The sequence below is a fragment of the Acinonyx jubatus genome, chromosome E3 (assembly GCF_027475565.1).
Source record: "Acinonyx jubatus isolate Ajub_Pintada_27869175 chromosome E3, VMU_Ajub_asm_v1.0, whole genome shotgun sequence".
NCBI lineage: Eukaryota > Metazoa > Chordata > Mammalia > Carnivora > Felidae > Acinonyx > Acinonyx jubatus.
In genome coordinates, this window is record NC_069398.1 from 16,460,236 (window position 1) to 16,466,723 (window position 6,488).

At 47.1% G+C, this 6,488-nt stretch overlaps 1 long non-coding RNA gene across 1 annotated transcript; it reads left to right on the forward strand.

The window, feature by feature from the left end:
• Window positions 1-275: 275 nt before the first annotated feature.
• On the forward strand, window positions 276-3,373 carry LOC128313669 (uncharacterized). The gene is made up of 3 exons (XR_008294677.1): window positions 276-2,562; window positions 3,006-3,105; window positions 3,235-3,373. It is a non-coding gene; the product is annotated as an uncharacterized LOC128313669 (long non-coding RNA).
• The last annotated feature ends 3,115 nt before the right edge of the window (window positions 3,374-6,488 follow it).

Sequence of the window (6,488 nt, forward strand, 5' to 3'; positions counted from 1 at the left end):
AACACCAAACACAAATGTGCCCTGCTCCGCGCTCTACAAAAATCTTACGGTGTCTGTGACAGTCAGGGTTGTTTTGGTTGGAGCAAACAAAACCAGCTCACATGGGCTTCCTTTTGAAAGAGGCGATGTGCTTGAATAATTTGGACTGAGGCTGGGGGGAAATGAATGGTTCCCTTCTGTGAAACCCACAAGTATACAGTGCAAGACGGGTTCCTGGGCAGTTGAAAACGACAGATTGTATCAAAGAGGCTTTTAACAAATCCATACGTCAATATGTGTCTGAGCCGAGGAAAATATCGATGGGGATAGGAAGTCAAGACCATGGCTAAAAATAGAACACAACTGAGCAGCCCATGAGGGCTAATTAGCTTGCCCTGTCGGCATTGAAACTTGGACTTGGAACTTCCCGGTGGTCACGGTATCTTGACGAAACGCACTGTCCTCACCCCCCGATTTCTGCTATCAGAGTCGCAGGATAAATGAGGTTGTGGCGAGCGGGGACGTCCAAAATTCTAGGTTGTGACCCAGAGCATACCCAGTCCCCATTCCCAACCCCCCGCATAGGTGTGTACGTGCATACGTACTTACGTTGTTACCTATGCATAGACAGATACAGTCTGTCTCACTCTATATGCCTTTACATATTTATTTATTTAAGTAATCTCTCTACCCAACAGGGGGGTCGGACTCCCGACACCGAGGTCAGGAGTTTCACGCTCTCCGGACTGAGCCAGCCAGGTGCCCCTACAATCTATATATTTTCAGAAATAATGTTTAACCTTCCACGCAAAGCGCACTCCGACATTTTCTCCCTCGGACTGCCCAATCTGTCCTAGCCTGCCCTATCCTCGCCCATCCTATCCTATTTCATACCACTTTATTTTATTTTCTATTTCTTAATGCAACTCGCAGACCATTAACATGATTTCATTGGCCGCTACGGCGTTGCAATCCGCATTTTGAAAATCACTGACCTAGTCGTGGAAAGGAAGGTATCTGCTGCACCTTGTGAATATCTATTGAGTGGCGGACGGTGAATGAATGAAATCAGTTCAGTCCAGCCTGTAATTATTTTGTACTCTACTATTATGTATGATTATGTGTGCCAGGTACTGGGATGCAGTTATGAACACGTTCAGCCCCCTGGCCTTGAGTCCACCTCTCATCGGGGAAGAGGGAGGTCCTGAGAGGCAGTGACAAGACGGCGTGACCCCTCTTCCACAGAGGTGAGGCAGGTGCCATGGGTGCACAGCTAAGAAGCCAGTGGCCCTTCCGGGATGGAAGGTGAGAGAGGGAACAGGGAACCCTCCACCAAGTACATCAAGGAGCCACCAGAAAAGGGATGTGAAATTCGTGATTTTTTTAATGTTTATTTAGTTTTGAGAGAGAGAGGCAGAAAGAGAGGGAGACACAAAATCCGAAGCAGGCTCCAGGCTCCGAGCTGCCGGCACAGGGCCTGATGTGGGGCTTGAACCCACGAACCTCGGGCCCACCACCTTTCAGGGCAATCATGAGAAGTGACTGCAGATGTCTGAGCTGGGGAAGAAGTCTTCCAAAACCTCCTCGAGCCATAAATAGAGTCTTTCTTTCTTCCTTTTCTTAACCCCCCTTTTTTTTTGTCCTTTAAGGGTATTGCTTTTCATATTTTTACCTCCAGCTGTCTCGATGGTATTTCAACCTTTTTTATATTTTTCTAAGTCTTGTATTTAACGTGCCCTGGAAATGGTCATCGAATATGAAAAAATCAGATCTCAAACTTCTGCGTTAGGAACGGAGGGACGCAGAGTCAAGGTTTTTTTGGGGTTTTTTTTTTTGTTTTTTTTCTCTTTTGAGTGCATGGACTTTTGATATATGGAATGAAGACGATTGTGTCTGATTGCATCTGTAATGAACCCTCATAATTTTAGATTAGGGTTATGTGGACGTCCCAACTAATGGGCAGTAGATTGTGTGGATATAATTCTAGCCTATCATACTTTTTCTTCAATATCAATTACTTTGAATGCTTAAATATCCAATTTCCTGAGATTTTTATTGTTCCATTTTCTTGTTAAGTGACCCTCCCTCCTCCCCACGCCCCCAGTTTAAGTTGCTAAAGCAATGAGCTATGAGTTCTGGCAGCCTGAAAGGAGCAGGAGTGGAGAGCCCAGGTTCAGTGAGGGAATGGTGTATGGTGCGGAGTGTCTGGAATATTCTATGACAAATGCCGCCAGAGGTTAGAGACTCAGATCTTTTCCCCAGCGCTCAGACAGAATTGGAAAAGAGGAAAAAATAAAGACAGGTTTAATTAACCTGCCAAAAAGAAAAAAAAAATCACAGAATGTCTGTGCGTGAGATTAAGAGCAAATCTAATGATGAAAGGGATTGGAAGGGGGGATGATTAGGCATATTTCCTATTCAGTCAACTAATATCACTGAATCTCCTTAGAATCAAGTCATCAAATTATTTTGGCTTTGGGGTTGCCGCAGCACGGAGAACTCCTGCAGGTGGAATCTGACCGAAAGGAAAAGTCAAGGTCACCAGCCCTCATCTGCAGTCTCCAGGCAAATGCACGGCTGGAGGTAACTCATGCTCAAAACCCCCTCCAGCAGCGCAAGGAGCCCAGGAGAGGTCAGGGCAGAGCCACAGCCAGAAAGCAGAGGTGAAGCAAAGAGGCAAGAGGATTACAATGACACCCGCCCAGGGGTGCCTGGGTGGCTCAGTGGGTTAAGCGGACGACTCTTGGTCTCGGCTCAGGTCACGATCTCATGGTTCACGAGATCGAGCCCCACGTCAGGCCCTGCGCTGACAGTGCGGAGCCTGCTTGGGATCCTCTCTCTCCCTCTCCCCCCGCCCCTCCCCCTCCTCGAAGTAAATAAATCAATTAAAAAAAAAAGAATGACATCAGCCCAGTAGAAGGACAAGTACAAGCGCGTGGGTGTGCGTGGGGGAGTGTCCTGTGGGTGTGGTCAGCTATGACTGTGTTGCTCATCAGAGCCCATACAATGTGCCATTTCCTTGACAGACGGAGACAGGACCTTCCCAACCCTCCTTGGGTCCAGGTGGGGCCACATGCTTGGGTTCGTCAGTGGACAACGAACGGCCGTGAGGGCAGCCATTTCCAGGTAAGCTGGTGAAAAGTCAGCGGACCTTCTGTATTTCTTCTCTTCTCTATTCACCTTTCTCTCCTTCTTCTTCTTCTTCTTCTTCTTCTGTCCTTTGTCCTTCCCCGTCTACTGGCTAACGTGGAGCAGGACGTGGCCCCGGCAGAGGGGAGAGCCACACGATGGAAGGCGCCCTGGTGCCCAAACATGGTGTAGAAGAATCTTCCAGACCCACCCACCCAGGAAGCGACGTGGGCGGGAGCTGACCTGAATGGTGTAGGCACCCTGAAACGGGGTGGTCGGGGGGGGTTGTTTGTCAGCGGGCTTCCTCTCTTTGAGCTTCTTTGTCAAATGGGCGTACTAATAAAACTTTGGCTTTATAGGACCATTGTATGGGTTAAATGAGATACGGAAATAAAGTGCCCAGTCGAGTCCCGTATGAATCACTCAGTGAATATTCGTTAACAGTGAGGCAGCTCTAGGCTGCTGTTATTGGAAATCTGGCTTATTCGTTATGTGACAGCTATTTCATGAACACCAACGCCGATGAGAGACACTGGGGACACGGGGACATGAGACACATTCTCATGCGTAGCTAGTAGATGTGGACTTTTATCTTTACCACGTTATTCAAAGGTTGCGCTCCCTATTCTGACTCACCCTGACGTCCACTCTGGAATCCCTGACCACAGCTTTCCTCGCTGAAGCCAGCCCTGACCCCTGAGCACTAGCAACCGAAAAGTTCCATCCCGTATAAAGAGAATACAGGTCGTTTTTGTCTAACAAAACCCACTGCCCTTGTTCTGGAACTGCCCCAACCTCATGCTATGACTTTGTTTTCCGGATCGGGTTGGCTGCGTGTCAGTTTTAGCTCTTGGGGTGAACACGTAACCCAAGCTGGCCGATCAGAGCCCTCCGCGGTCCCTGAGAACACTAATGAGGGAGTAAGCGTGTGACTTCAGCTGGGACAATGAGATGAAATCTCAGGGCTTCCACAAGAACAGTGACCAGGAGATGTCTTCTTCATGCTTGGATTATTAGGCTGATCAGATACAATCTCGAAGCTCTGGAGTTGCCGTGACCATCTTTGTGACCACACGGCAAGCCCCTGTCCGAGCTTCAAGCAAACGCCGGGGAGGCTGAGTCAAAAGACGTCAAAGGACGCCAGATCCCGAGGGTCTCCTCGGAGCATCTGGACCCCGCTATGCCTACGGTCCAGCTCTTGGACTTTGCAGTTCATTCAACCAAATAATTTACTGCCCAAAGCAGTTTCACTGGGTGTTTGATTCCTTGGAACCGAAGTATTGCTGAGTTGATATCTGACATTAGCTTTGGAGACTGAATGGTCTGAAGCATCACGCACTCCCCGGAGAAGACACATCACCTGATCTTTAGGCACAGCGCTGACCTTCCCACCGTGCTGTTCCGGCACGGGCTCACCTTCCGAAACAAGTTTAAACTCCGAAGTTTATATATGCTGTTAAAGACCCCTGGGCGCTCTTGCTTCCCCTGACTAGCCTTAGCTTCCTCCCCCTACCTGCCAGCCCATTTTACTCAGGTCCCACCACGTCTTTTAGGTGACATTTTCCCATTTATGACAAGCTCGCCATTTCTGTGTAGAAGATAATCTTTTTAAAGCTCTTGCTCTGTAAGTTGATGGACTATAATCTCCGGGGAAATTTAAGAGGTGTACTTCTCTCTGGTCCCCCACTCCCCGAACCCGCAGAGAAATCCTCTTGTCTCCCCAAGACGGGAATCACTTCGGCTTAGTTATTTTTTTCATTAAAATTCAAATTAATTGAATAAAACGCAGAGTTTCAAATTAATGAACCCCTTGCAGAACCTATACAATGCAAGCCTCTCCCGTAACTATGGAATTTCTTCTATGAACAAATGTCGGGGCTCCCTGGGGAACGGAGTTGGCTACAATTACCCTTATCAGCTCAGCTCAGTTACTAGCAAGCGGGTCCCTTGGTGGCAGCGCGGATTCGTAAACATTTCCTGAGCATGTACTATGTACTGGTTCCTGGACAAGGCACCGTCTTCTGGACGGTGCATCGTCTTCTGGAATCCACGTGGCCACTCCAAATGTAAGTGGTATGAGAGGAATCTATACAGGTAGGTATGGTCTCAACCCTTCTACCCACTGAGCTTACCTAGGAGAGAACACACGGACCCTTTTATGATGGTTACACCACATCGGGATTATATGACACCCTGGGGTGGGGGGGGGGTACAAAAACATGGCGGATTGAAAGTAAATGAGAGATGGGCACCGAGGAGGCCACTTTTGGGGATAAGCCCTGGCTGTCACGTGGTACGAGGTGAATCACTGGGTTCTACTCCTGGAGCCAAGATTACGCTGTATGCCAACAAACTTGAATTTAGATACAATAATAAAATAAAATAAAATAAAATAAAATAAAATAAAATAAAATAAAATAAAGTAAAGTAAAATAAAATAAAATAAGGTAAAATAATAAAATAAATAAAATAAAGTAAAATACAATGAGTGATAAAATCATGTGGCTATGTTATACCTTCCAGTCCCGATTTTAAAACTTCCCATCGTCTGAAGTAGTTTGGAGGGAAATGATACACAGGAAAGCAGTTGACTGTATATGGAGATTAATGTGTAATCTGTACATGGTCTGTTGAGTGCTAAGCGTGTGCCAGGCGTGCCTGTTACCAGATCACTGGATCTTCAAAGCAGACATATCTATTGGAAGTTAGTATTAGCATCCTTTATTTTTTTAATGTTTATTTATTTTAGAGAGAAAGAGAGAGAGAGAGAGAAAACAAGTGGGGGAGGGGCAGAGAGAGAGGGAGACACAGAACCCGAAATAGGCTCCAGGCTCTGAACTGTCAGCACAGAGCCCGATGCGGGGCTCGAACCTGCGAACCGTGAGATCATGACCTGAGCCAAAGTCGGAAGCTTAACTGGCTGAGCCACGTGGGCGTCCCAGCATCCTTTACTTACATGCTAAAAAACCAAGGCGCACAGCGTTCACAGAAGCTGCCCAAATTCCCCCAGTTAGTAAATGCCGAAATGGGGATTTCGTTCAAGCAAATTTTGCTCCAGTGCCTAAGTGCTTAAACTGTGATGTTCTGCCTCATGTTCAGGTGACCTATGGTAACGGGAACTATGGCAAATACTTTTATGAAATCAGGGCAATATTCATGTATTTCTTTGGCGTCTGCTTTAGGTCAGAAATTGCTAGACACTGCAGATTCCGTGGTGAACACAAAGAACAAATGGACAAACAATATGGTCCTTGACTTCATAGAACAGGATGTGCAAAGGCTCTGGGGTGTGTTAGAGGAACGCAAAGAAAGGCGAGAAAAGCAGAGAAGAGAGTTGGAGCCAGATAAGAGAGAGCCAAGGCCGAGAACGCAGGGACTTG